The sequence below is a fragment of the Myotis brandtii genome, unplaced genomic scaffold (genome assembly GCF_000412655.1).
Source record: "Myotis brandtii unplaced genomic scaffold, ASM41265v1 scaffold216, whole genome shotgun sequence".
NCBI lineage: Eukaryota > Metazoa > Chordata > Mammalia > Chiroptera > Vespertilionidae > Myotis > Myotis brandtii.
The window spans coordinates 1,053,607-1,066,254 of NW_005358092.1; the positions used below are offsets into that span (position 1 = coordinate 1,053,607).

Sequence of the window (12,648 nt, forward strand, 5' to 3'; positions counted from 1 at the left end):
TTTTCAAGCTGATGTACCTTTCACTAAGTTCCTTGTAGTGCCCACTAAGTTCCTGGAAGTTCCCATTAAATTTTGTATTTTCACTAAGTTCCTTGAGCATTTTTATAACCATTACTCTGAACTCTATGTTTGATAACTTGCTTACCTCCATCTCATTTAGGTCTTTACCTCACAATTCCTCCATTTCTTTAATTTGAGGTTGTTTCTATGTCTCCCCATTTTAATTGTCTCTTTGTGTTTGTCTCTATGTATTATATATAATTGCTATGACATCCAGTCTTATGGAATGGGCTTTTGCAGTAAATGTCCTGTGGGATCCAGAGGTGTGTTTTCCTTGTATTACTAAGCTGTAATATGCTAGGCATGTCCCTTTTGTGTGTTATTTGGATTCTCGTGTTGTGATTGGATCTAGCTTGTGGGTGTCCCGTTCATGGGAGGACTCTCCTCTCAGGCTGGCTAACTATGAGGCTCAGTCACTACCACATCATGTGAACTGTAGTACAGGTACTGACAGGGAAAAACAAAACAAAACTGACAGGAAACGAACAGGAACATACAAAATATCCTGATGGCCACAATGATAACAACCCAAGAGAAAAGAGAATTAGGAAAGAAAAGAGAGACAACACAAATACTAAGGCAAAAAAGAAACAGAGAAAAGGATGTTATTACTAATAATTAAAAAAATAAAGAGGCTACTAGAGATAAAGGGGGCAGAAAAAAAGATTCTGAAAGGAAAGAAGGAAGAGCAAAAAAATGAGAGTAGAAATAGGAAAATGAGAAAAAAGACAAAAAGACTGAGAAAGAAAAAAATTATGTAAGCGTAACAAGGAAAGGTAAAGCAAAAGAAAGAATGGAAAAGAAAGTAGAAAAAAATAGAGTAAGGAAGGAGGTCAATAAGAGATATGAAAGAAACAAGAGAGAAAAGCAAGAAATGTAATAATTATAATAATAACATCAAAGCAATAAAGCAGAAAATATTGAAAAAAGAACAACAAAACAAAACTAAGAAAAAAATATCCTATATACTAAAAAGGTAATATGCAAATTGAGCATCACTCCAACACACAAGATGACCACCCCCATGTCGTCAAAGATGGCCGCCCCCATGTGGACACAGATGGCTGCCACAAAATGGCCAGCAGGGGAGGGCAGTTGGGGGGGGACCAGGCCTGCAGGGGAGGGCAGTTGGGGGGGACCAGGCCTGCAGGGGAGGGCAGTTGGAGGTGAACAGGCCAGCAGGGGAGGGCAGTTTGGGGTGATCAGGCGGAAGTTAGGAATCGGTCCAGCAGGGGAGCAGTTAGGCGTCGATCAGGCTGGCAGGGGAATGGTTAGGGGGTGATCAGGCTGGCAGGCAGAAGTGGTTAAGGGCAATCAGGCAGGCAAGCGGTTGGGAGCCAGCACTCCTGGAATGTGAGAGGGATGTCTGACTGCCCTCAAGGGGTCCCAGATTGGAGAGGGTGGAGGCTGGGCTGAGGGACACACACACAGACACACACACCCCGTGCATGAATTTCGTGCACCAGGCCTCTAGTTTTTATATATATAAAAGCTTAAGCGACTGGTCAACCATTCAACCATCCGACTGTCCGACCGGTAGCTATGACACAGACTGACCACCAGGGGGCAGACACTCAACGCAGGAGCTGCCAAGCTGCGGTGACTTGGCAGCTGTGGTTCTCGGGTGACACACCCAGAACCAGAGAGGAGGGAGCCCAATTCCAGGGTGTGTCACCCAAGAACCTCTCTCTCGCAATCCGGGACCCCTTGGAGGATGTCGGAGAGCCAGTTTCGGCCCAATCACCACAGGTCAGGCTGAGGGACCCCGAGGGCCTCTAGTTTTTTAATAAAATGTCAGCCATATGAAGTTTGGGCAGCTTATGATGTCTGAGGCTCACTGATTTGTATGCTGATTTCAGGCCTCCTGGGAGGTTATTTTGTGTCAAGCCAATGTCAGGAGCTGCTCAAGTTTGGCTCTCAATGTCCTTTTGTAGCTGGCTGACCTGAGGCTCTCTGCATCCTGCCTCCTCTTGTCAGCTACTCTGCCTCTCCCCTGTGGTTTCCTGGTCTTTCTCCAGTGTCTTCCAAAGAGAGTTTTTAAGGTGGAGGCAGGCTAACATTATTAGGGCTAGTGGGCCCCTTACTTAGAGATTTCATTGTCAGGCACTCACTGAGGGGAAATTAGTCTCAGCTTCAAAGCCAACTCCTCACTCTCTACCATATCCTCAACTCCAGTTCCCCCTAAATGGCCTGATGCAGGTTCAGATTGGATACCGTCTGCTGCCCTTTCTGAATGGGCAGTTTCAGCTGCCCTGGGCTCAGTGGGATTGATAAAAATAGTATCCTGTGAATATATTGCCAGTCCAGCCCTCAGGAGGGGTGTTTAGCATTTCCTCCTGGTCACAAACAATACTCTCTGAGAGTCTTATTCTTTTAATGTCCTCCTCTGAACTGTTCTCTCTTCCTACCCTGAACTGTGCCCAGTGCGGGTATCTGGGCTTCAGAGAGCTGATCTATCCCCTTTTCTGTTGGAGACACAAGGACATCGGGTCCTCGTAAAGCAGGTTTTCTGCTTGTTTGTTTACATGTTTTTGATTTTCCACAGCATCCACTGGGAAGGCTTATATTGGGGAGATGGACCAGCAAAAGCTGGTCTTTGTGTCTGCATTATGGAGAGGCTGACCCTAGCACCCTGTCACTTCAGCCAGCCAGTACTGGGAAAGGAGTAGTGAAGTACATTTACCTCTCCTGCAGGTTAGGAGCACCTCATGGCCACAGGTCCAAAGATTATTCCCTCAGCAACCACTGAGACCTCACAGTATGTGGGGAAAACCTCCACATAACTCATGTTGGAAAGTCCTTCCCCTAAAAGTAAAGCTTGGTCTCTGACCCACACTCAGAGCACCCCCTCAGTCTTCTATGCTCTGTCTCTGAAAAATTATCAGATATGTGTACAAAGTTCCCACTATGAAAAAGAAATTAAAAAATGAAAACAGAAAGGAAGGAAGACCTGAGGAAGTAGTCCAGCAAGCTTTTTAAAAATAGTTTTAAAATGCTAACGTCTTCAGTGTTCTAAGATGATAATACATGATTATAAAATAAGAATAAGTTCTAAAAACAATGAAGTCTACTTTTCAAGAAAAAAACATTCTGTCTTCAAAAAGTAACAGAATAAAAGAGCTAGTAGAAATTAGAAGGATTATAGCCTAAGATAATGCAGTCATAGGGGTGAAAAATCTCCCAAAAAGCAGAACAAGAAACCCAGATGAAAAAGTAAAAGAGATGAAAGAGTACAAATATGAGAGTCAATATCCTTTTTACTAAGAGTTCTACAAAAAACATAGAAAGAGAATATTTAAAATTTATATTAAATATTTTCCCAGAACTCTAAGAAATAAGGTTTCTGGCTGAAAGGCTTCACCAAATACCCAAAACAAGAGACATATACCAAATATTTAAAATTATAGAGTGCCATATTTTTTAAAACATGCTTGTAAAAAGAGCTTATATGTAAAGGGAAAAATCAATATGACATTGAACTTCTGAACAGCAACATAAACAACTAGAGTAAGACTTCAGATTTCTATACCTAATCAAACTATCAAACACTTACTTTTCGTGTAAGCTTTCCTAAGAAACTACTTATTGTAAGATGTGTATCAATAATACAGGAGATTAATCAATAAAACACACATGCATCCAAAAAGCAAGGAATCCAACTCAAGAAGGCAGAAAGAAGGTTCTGGAATGATTGCTTTACACCATATGTACAACATTATCAGTCTTCCTAGGAAGGAAGTCTCTAGGGGGAGAAAATAGTAGAACTGAGAAATTGTTCTAAGAGAATACTTTTGTAATATACATAGAGATGGTGTATAGTATAAGTATATAATAATCTGATGGGGAAAAAATAAGAATTGATATGTAAAAAAAACTGTTCCAGTAGAAAAATGAAGCAGTAAAAGCAAGTTACACTAAAAAAGAGACAAATATACTATACCTCACTACTTGGCCTTAAGGTAAATAAGTTAAATCTTCATCTACAAGAGAATTAAGAGAGATAATCCAATCTAATAAAAGAGAAACATGCAGATTGACCGCACCTCCGCTACGCCCAAGCCATGCCCACCAACCAATCAGAGCAACTATATGCAAATTAACCCAACCAAGATGGTGGCCGGGAGCCACAGAGCTGGAGCAAGCAGGAGGCTTGGTTGCCCCGGCAATGGAGGAAGCCAAGCTTCCCGCCTGCGCTGGCCAGCTGTGGCCTCTGCTCAAGGCAACAAAGTTTCAATTATAGAAGATAAATAAATCCCAGATACCTGCTTCCAGCCAGCCTCCACTGAGAGCTTGGGTGCCTGGGGGCCATGGCCAGCCTGCAAACAGCCATCAGCTCCTCACCCAGGATGGCCACACTCTCATGGGGTGAGGGTCCCCACTGGGGGGTTTGGCCAGCCTGCAAACCGCCATCAGACCCTCACCCAGGCTGGCCAAGCACCCCAGCGGGGACCCCCACCCTGAAGGGGTTGTGGCCAGCCTGCAAACAGCCATCAGCCACTCACCCAGGCTGGCCAGGCACTCCAGCGGGGACCCCCACCATGAAGGGGGTGTGGCCAGTCTGAAAATGGCCCTCAGCCCCTCACCCAGGCTGGCCAGGCACCCCAGCGGAACCCCCACCCTGATCCGGGACACCCTTCAGGGCAAACCAGCCGGCCCCTACCCATGCACCAGGCCTCTATCCTATATAATAAAAGGGTAATATGCAAATTGACACTAACAGCAGAAAGACTGGGAATGACTGGTCACTATGACACACACTGACCACCAGAGGGCAGATGCTCAATGCAGGAGCTGCCCTCAGCAGTGATGGCGGGAGCCTCTCCCGCCTCCTCAGCAGCGCTAAGGATGTCCAACTGCAGCTTAGGCCTGGTCCCCACTGGCAAGTGGATATCCCCTGAGGGCTCCTGGGCTGCCAGAGGGATGTCTGACTGCCAGCTCCCCCCAGGGACGGGCCTAAGCCAGCAGGTGGACATCCCCCGAGGGGTCCCAGACTGCAAGAGGGCACAGGCCGGGCTGAGGGACCCCCCCCCCACCCGAGTACACAAATTTTTGTGCACTGGACCTCTAGTTTATATATATACATATATATAATTGATTTCAGAGAGAAGGGAAAGAGATAGAGAGATGAAACATCAATGATGAGAGAGAATCATTGATTAGCTGCCTCCTTCTCACCCCCTACTGGGGAGGGGGGGATCAAGCTTGCAACTCAGGCATGTGCCCTTGACTGGAATCAAACCCAGGACCCTTTAGTCTGCAGGCAAACGCTCTATCCACTGAGCCAAACAGGCTAGGGCGAGAAATAATTTCTAAAACTAATTTAAAAATATGGTGGAACACACCAAAATAATTTAAAACAGAGTTCACAGTAGTTGCCTTTGGCGGACCAGAACCAGAATGGGAGAGATGAAGCTGGAGACTACTGATTTTCATAAGCGTCCATAGTACTTAAACTTTTAACTACCTACATGTATAATTTCAATAATTATTTGATATTTTAAACAAAAACTAATAGTATCTAGATATAACTGACAAGGAACCATCAGTTCTTTTATTTTTAGCTAATTTCAGGAATGGTCATACATAAGGAGCTATTTATTGGAACATGACAGTAGGCTAAATACCTAATTTATTCTTATAATACTTCCCACCACACACACACAAAAAAAAATATAGTAACCACTCATATCTGATACTAATCTCTACAGTCACTATGTTCTACCAGAAAAAATGGGGAGCTAGGTCATGGATAAAAAAAAGGGAAATTCTAATCTGCCTTTATGCATCTAACAAGAAACAAACAGTACAGCAGTCAGAGTATAAAACTTTTATACAGTCACTCCTTTGAGAAGAGCAGTCTGGCTTTCAACTGAGTAGTCTCTACCCTATACCTCAGACCACAGGAAAAATGAGAATAAAGTTTTTCCCACTTAAATTGAAATCACTTTATCCTGAAAAGTATTAGCTCTTAAATTCTCTTGCTTCCTTTAATCCTCTGCCAAATTTCTAGAACATCTTTATTCTTTTTATCAAACCACATCCTTTTTTTTTTCTTCCCAGCCAACAGCCCAAGGGTTCATCTTCTCTTAACAAGCTTTTCCCTATTCATGTCTACTCAGCATACAATCTGCAATCTATCCATTCATCTCAGCATGTGTGTGTGTGTGTGTGTGTGAGAGAGAGAGAGAGAGAGAGAGAGAGAGAGAGAGAGAGGGAGAGAGAGAGAGAGAGAGAGAGAGAGAACGCACGCTGCTCTCATGTGCATACGTGGGTGGGTGGAAGGAGGAGGAGGAACTTCTCTTCTCTTACACGTTTGAGCTCTAAATTGGCCACATCAAATATTTATTCTCTTAACCACCTCAACCAGCCTTGGAGGCAGAGCTCACCAAACACCGCAGACCTACAGCACAGTGCCCTCTGCTGGCCAGTCATCATTGCAGCATTTTCTGCAATGTAAATCTTACTGGAGCAACAGGTCTGAGCCAGATGAACATCAAATTCCTCAATAATTTTCTAACATGAATTCTCAGAGAACCAATATTTAAATTAGAGCTTTAAAGCTTTATTTCACTTTAATAATCGGTCCTTGCATATTCACTCATGGTTATTAATATATAGAGAGAGGTAATATGCTAATTGGTCCTAACGGTGTCCCAGTCATGACCGTTCAACAGACTGCCCGCACACAGGAGCTGGTCAGCGGGGAAGGGGGCAGGGACTTGCACCACCGGGACATGAGGCTGCCACCAGGGGCGGCCCCCCTGGTGGAGGTGCGTGCAGGTCCAGCGCACCTCCCAGCCCTGAGGGGGGCATCAGGACGGAACGCGGCAGCCCCCCTGGCAGAGGCACACGCAGGCCCCGCCATGCCACCCGGCCTGGAAGGGGGAGTCAGGTAGGGGGTGGGGCCTCGGTGGAGAGCTCTTAGCACTCCTGCACCTGGGTCTGAAGGCGCAGAGAGGAAGAGAGAGCAGATAGGCAGTTAGGGGGATCAGGCCAGGAGGGGAGAGCAGTTAGGGGGATCAGGCCGGCAGGGGACAGCAGTTAGGCAGTTAGGGGGATCAGGCCAGGAGGAGAGAGCAGTTAGGGGCATCAGGCAGGCAGGCAGGTGAACACTTAGGAGCCAGTGGTTCTGGATTGTGAGAGGGATCCCAGATTGGAGAGGGTGCAGACCAGGCTGAGGGAAAACCCTGCCCCCCGTGCACTAATTTTGTGCATCGGGCCTCTAGTCCTATATAATAAAGAGCTAATATGCCCTCACGCCGTCACACCATAATGGCTCAGACACTCAACACTTGGGAGAGAGGAATAAGGACCAGCCAGGCACAAATGAGCTCACAAGAGAGGAATAGGGACCAGCCAGGCACAAATGAGCTTGCGAGAGAGGAATGGGAACCAGCCAGGCTTAGGCCCTAGAAAGGGACAAGCCACCCACCCCGTGGTCCCACATGCCAGGGGCTGCACCTGCGCCTGCGGCCCAGGAGAGGAACAAGCCACCCACCCCACAGTCCCGGGCGCCAATGGGAGGGAAGCCAGGGTTCTGGTGCCTGCCACCAGCCAGAGGAGGGAATCCTGGGTCCCAGGTGCAGGGTGAGGCAGAGGTGCTTAGGGGTGATCAGGCCAACAGGGGAGCAATTAGGGGCGATCAGGCAGGCAGGCAGGCAAGTGGTTAGGAGCCAGCGGTCCCGGATTGGGAGAGGCAGTTGGACATCCCCCAAGGGGGTCCCATATTGGAGAGGGTGCAGGCCAGGCTGAGGGACCCCACCCCCCCCCACATGAATTTCTTGCACTGGGCCTCTAGTTTAATATAAAAACACAAAGCACTATAATTCATTTCTAAGTAATCCTAAAATGTCTTCTCATCTTTTCATTTAATTTACTCATTTTATAACCAGTTAGATAATTTTTAAAAATCTAAATACATATTTTTTGGGGGGGCCGGACATAATCTGTATACAATTTGCATACAATTTGTGGGTCTTGCTTTAAGAAAAATACAAAATTATAAAAAAAATAGAACACAAAGTGAATACATTTAATAATGGGGTATGGAGATCACAACATAATACAGCTCATGAAAGCTGAAATATACCACATTGCAACTTCCAGAAAACACAGTATTTTTACTATCTAATATTCTATACTTTTCTCCTACTATATTTTATTTCATTTGCTTAGATCACTTCTTACATAACAATTTGTAATCCTATTTATTAAAGAGGTAATATGCAAATTGACCATCACTCCAACACACAAGATGGATGCCCCCATGTGGTCAAAGATGGCCACCCCCATGTGGACACAAGATGGCTGGCAGGGGAGGGCAGTTAGGGGTGACTGGGCCGGCAGGTGAGGGCAGTTGGGAGTGACCAGGCCTCCAGGGGAAGGCAGTTGGGGAGGACCAGGTCTGCAAGGCAGGGCAGTTGGGGGGGACCAGGCCTGCAAAGGAGGGCAGTTCCGGGTGACCAAGCTGGCAGGGGAGAGCAGTTAGGGGCAATCGGGCCAGCAGGGGAGCAGTTAGGCATCAATCAGGCTGGCAGGGGAATGGTTAGGGGATGTTCAGGCTGGCAGGCAGAAGCGGTTAAGGGCAATCAGGCAAGCAGGCAGGCAAGCGGTTGGGAGCCAGCAATCCTGGATTGTGAGAGGGGTCCCAGATTGGAGAGGGTGGAGGCTGGGCTGACGGACACACAAACACACACACACACACACACACACACACACACACACACACACCCGTGCATGAATTTCATGCACCGGGCCTCTAGTAGCTTTTATAGAAAGATAATTCATTCTTTTCTCTAGCAGTGGTTGATAAGTTATTTTTCATTGATCTTTTGGTAATGTTTCTTTCAGCTTTATAATTCATGAACAGTAAGTTTTTATGATTGTCAAATTTTAAAAAATTCCTATCAAATTTCTTTTATAAATATAAGTTAAAATCCAGAAGATTTCCCTGCAGACTAGCTTATGGCACCATACATTTCAAAAATTGCTTCTCCATGCCCTAGCCCATTTTGCTCAGTGGATAGAGCGTCGTCCTGTCGACTGAAGGGTCCCTGGTTCGATTCCGGCCAAGGGCACATGCCTGGGTTGTGGGCTCGATCCCCAGTGGGGGGCGTGCAAGAGGCAGCCAATTAATGATTCTCTCTCATCATTGATGTTTCTATTTCTCTCTTCCTTTCCCTTCCTCTCTGATGTCAATAAATATTTTTTTTAAATCGCTTCTCCAGTATGATTCACATAGTTCAAGTGTAATAAATACATCACACTCATATTTTGAGAGCTTGTTTGGAGGTTCTAGCAGGGGACCACAGCTACTCGTATATCTTTGACCAGTCCTCTCCTCTGTGGGTAAGGTTGTCCTCTTTGATCGAGCACACAGCTTCGGGAGGGACACACATGGGTCAGTGAGGGAAGAGGGGGACACCCACCTGGCCAGCCAGATCAGCTGAATCAATCCTGGTGATCAATGGGGTGACAGATGTCGCAGCCAGATCACCCTCACATCCTCACACTCATATTTTGATACTGCTAACTCTACACTCTCATATTACAACCCCAGCAGAGGTGGTGGCAGTAGCAGCACATCTGATATTTGCTCTTATGCTGGGACATTTGATAATTTATCTATTCACAAAAGTGACTAGACACTACATAAACATATCTCTAAAACCAAACAAAATATTATTCCCAAATTTTCCTTATCCAGATCCTTAAAACACCTCTCCCATGTTATCTAACAAGAGAGAAAGTGATAACGGCAAAAGTCTGACTGATAGTGGCCTTAGCTGATCAGAGTTCAGATCTATTTCCTAAGTTACACAAAATCATTGACCAGGTAAACATATTGCAGACACTCCTGCAGGGACTTCGAATGGGCTGATGTCCTAGATCTTAAGCTCCATTAGCTTTAAGTCAATCTGATTCTGTGGATATATGCATAATCTAATACAAATATAGTTATTTTAATGACCTATATAGCCTCCCATAATTTTCTCAAAGCTCACATAATCTTACACAGACATGCACACATATTCAAACATACATAAAGTTGCCCATGTTCCACAAAAAGGGGACATTATGCCATTTTCTGAATTTTGCTTTTATCACTCAACAACTGCAAAATCTCTGTTAGTCAATGGTATAGCCCTATTCATTCTTTTTAATGGACATATAATATTTCATAATTTATTCAATCATGGTCTTATGAGGAACAATTACTTTATTTCCAGACTTATACTAGAAAACATGTCTCAATGAATATCCATTTTCATACATAATGCTGGTGAGTTTAGTTTTATTAGATTTTACTTCAAAAAGTGGTTCCATTCTAAGCACCTCTAAAGATTAAAGCACCTTTAAAGACTTCCTAAGTTTCTATGGAGTATCCTTTTTCTGTTCCAAGAGGGTCATAAGTTTTTAATTTTAATAGATAGCAAAATACTTCCCAAAAGCATTTCAGTAGTTCACATTTCTACCAGCAATGTATGGGCATATTCTTTATCTCCATATTCCTGCCAGCGGTACATATTAACAGTCTTTTTACAGTACTCAGCTCTATGTTATATAATATATTATTGTAATGTTAAGTTGCATTTCTTTGATTATAACAAAATTGAACATATTTTCATACATCTGAGAGCCATATGGCTTTGCTCCATCATTACCTCCTCATATACTTCACTCATTTTCCTATTCGTTTGTTGGTCTTTTCAGTGTCCATTTATAAGGATTCTTGGTAGTGTCTAATTACTAACCTTAATTTATATTAAACCATTCATTTGTATATTGAGCTTTTTATTTTTTAATTTTTTATTTATTTGTTTATTTATTTTAAAACATATTTTTATTGATTTCAGAGAGGAAGGGAGAGGGAGAGAGAGATAGAAACATCAATGATGAGAGAGAATCACCAAGCGTCTATCTCCTGCATGCCCCACACTGGGGATCGAGCCCGCAACTCAGGCATGTGCCCTTGACCGGAATCAAACCCAGGACCCTTCAGTCCACAGGCCGATGCTCTATCCACTGAGCCAAACCAGCTAGGGCTATTTTGAGCTTTTTAAATGATACCTTTGACATGTAAAAGGTACTAAACAATGCAGATGTTCCAAAAAAATTTATAGTGCTGTGGTTTAATATTAAGAAATTCTTCCCCATCCTTCCATTATATACATATATAGGAGCTGGCAAAAGTAGGTTTACAGTTGTTCATATGGAAAATCATGCACCCATTATAGCAACTATACAATCAAGAACCTAAAATCAGAGGCCAAAAAAAATCTGTCTGCTCCCCTTAAATGAGCACTAAGCTAAAAATAATCAACTGTCAGTGATGAGAACAGGAAAAGCTCTGGACATCATTATTAGGTATTATCTATAATAAATACAAAGTCAGAGTTTAGACATAGCTAAAAGTCATTGTCCTCTTTATTGGGCGGTAATCAAAATTTTGTTAATCTAGTTTTCTCTAAATAATAAGAGAGAAAAGGCTCAGTCAGAGAGTATGGAGTGCTGGTTTCTGATTCCAGCTCCAGCTTGTAGAAGCCACTGGACCTTACTGTGTCTCCACTTCTACACTTGTAAGTAAAGGCCACTTTCTTCCTTTCCATGTGACAGGTCTTAAAAAGTTATGGCTAATTATAATTCTAGGGCAAACAAGAACACTTTTGCAGGAGAATATAAAATAAAACAACATTTAATAATAATATTAGTGTATAAAATTACATAATATATATCATATAAAATAATATGGTACATAGAGCCAGAACAATGGAAGCCAGCTGGCAATGGTTCTGAAAGGGAAATACTAGTTAATGGACAGACTCTCAGGAGCTAAGAGTCAGGACATCTTAAGTTGGAGATAAAGTATCTCTAGGTCAGATATACTGAAATCAAATATGAGTTGGGAATCAACTAAAAAGTTAAGGTATTTCTATCAGGTTGTGTTTTAAGAAGTATTTGAGATTAACATAAAATTGTGTATGGAAGAGCCTTTAATGTGTGTAACCAGTTATACAACTGCAAAGTGGTTGTATAACTAATACCAGACATTAAGGTTACATGATGGACACCAAGGAGGAAAGCACATTTGTATCAGCGAAAATAAATCAAGGGTGTTTATATGGTTTTGAGAACAATTGGAAGAGGAAAAGATAATAAGCTGGGATGGGGTGGGGGACATCATCTGCAACTTGAGACCAGGGTCCAAGGCAGATGATCTCAGATCCATTCAATCCATTCATTCTAAAACCCACACACACCTCTTCTTGGTAAGTAATGACCATCAGCACAGTACTTGCATAGAAGATGGAGCAGAGCAGTTGTTCCTTCCTAATTAAATTGTCAATCCTCATTTTAAAAGAAATTCTGAGAATACAAATCAAAGTTGACAGTTTGAGAGGCCTCAAGCCAACTGACCCAGCCAGGATTTTAGAAATAATGAGAACAATAGTTTGTTTATAGCACGGGTGGGAATGTCTGGGCTGCGGACCGTATAAGGCCTATGAAATCATTTGGTCTGGCCCTGCCAAGGCATTAGGGGTGAGTTAATTAAATGTTTGACCAAATATAGCAGGCTAATTTTTAAGT

At 43.4% G+C, this 12,648-nt stretch overlaps 1 protein-coding gene across 4 annotated transcripts in view; it reads right to left on the reverse strand.

Moving 5' to 3' along the window:
- The window catches only part of ATP8A2 (ATPase, aminophospholipid transporter, class I, type 8A, member 2), a 651,371-nt gene that overhangs the window by 507,832 nt on the left and 130,891 nt on the right, over positions 1 to 12,648 (reverse strand). The gene's annotated exons all lie outside the window — the stretch shown is intronic.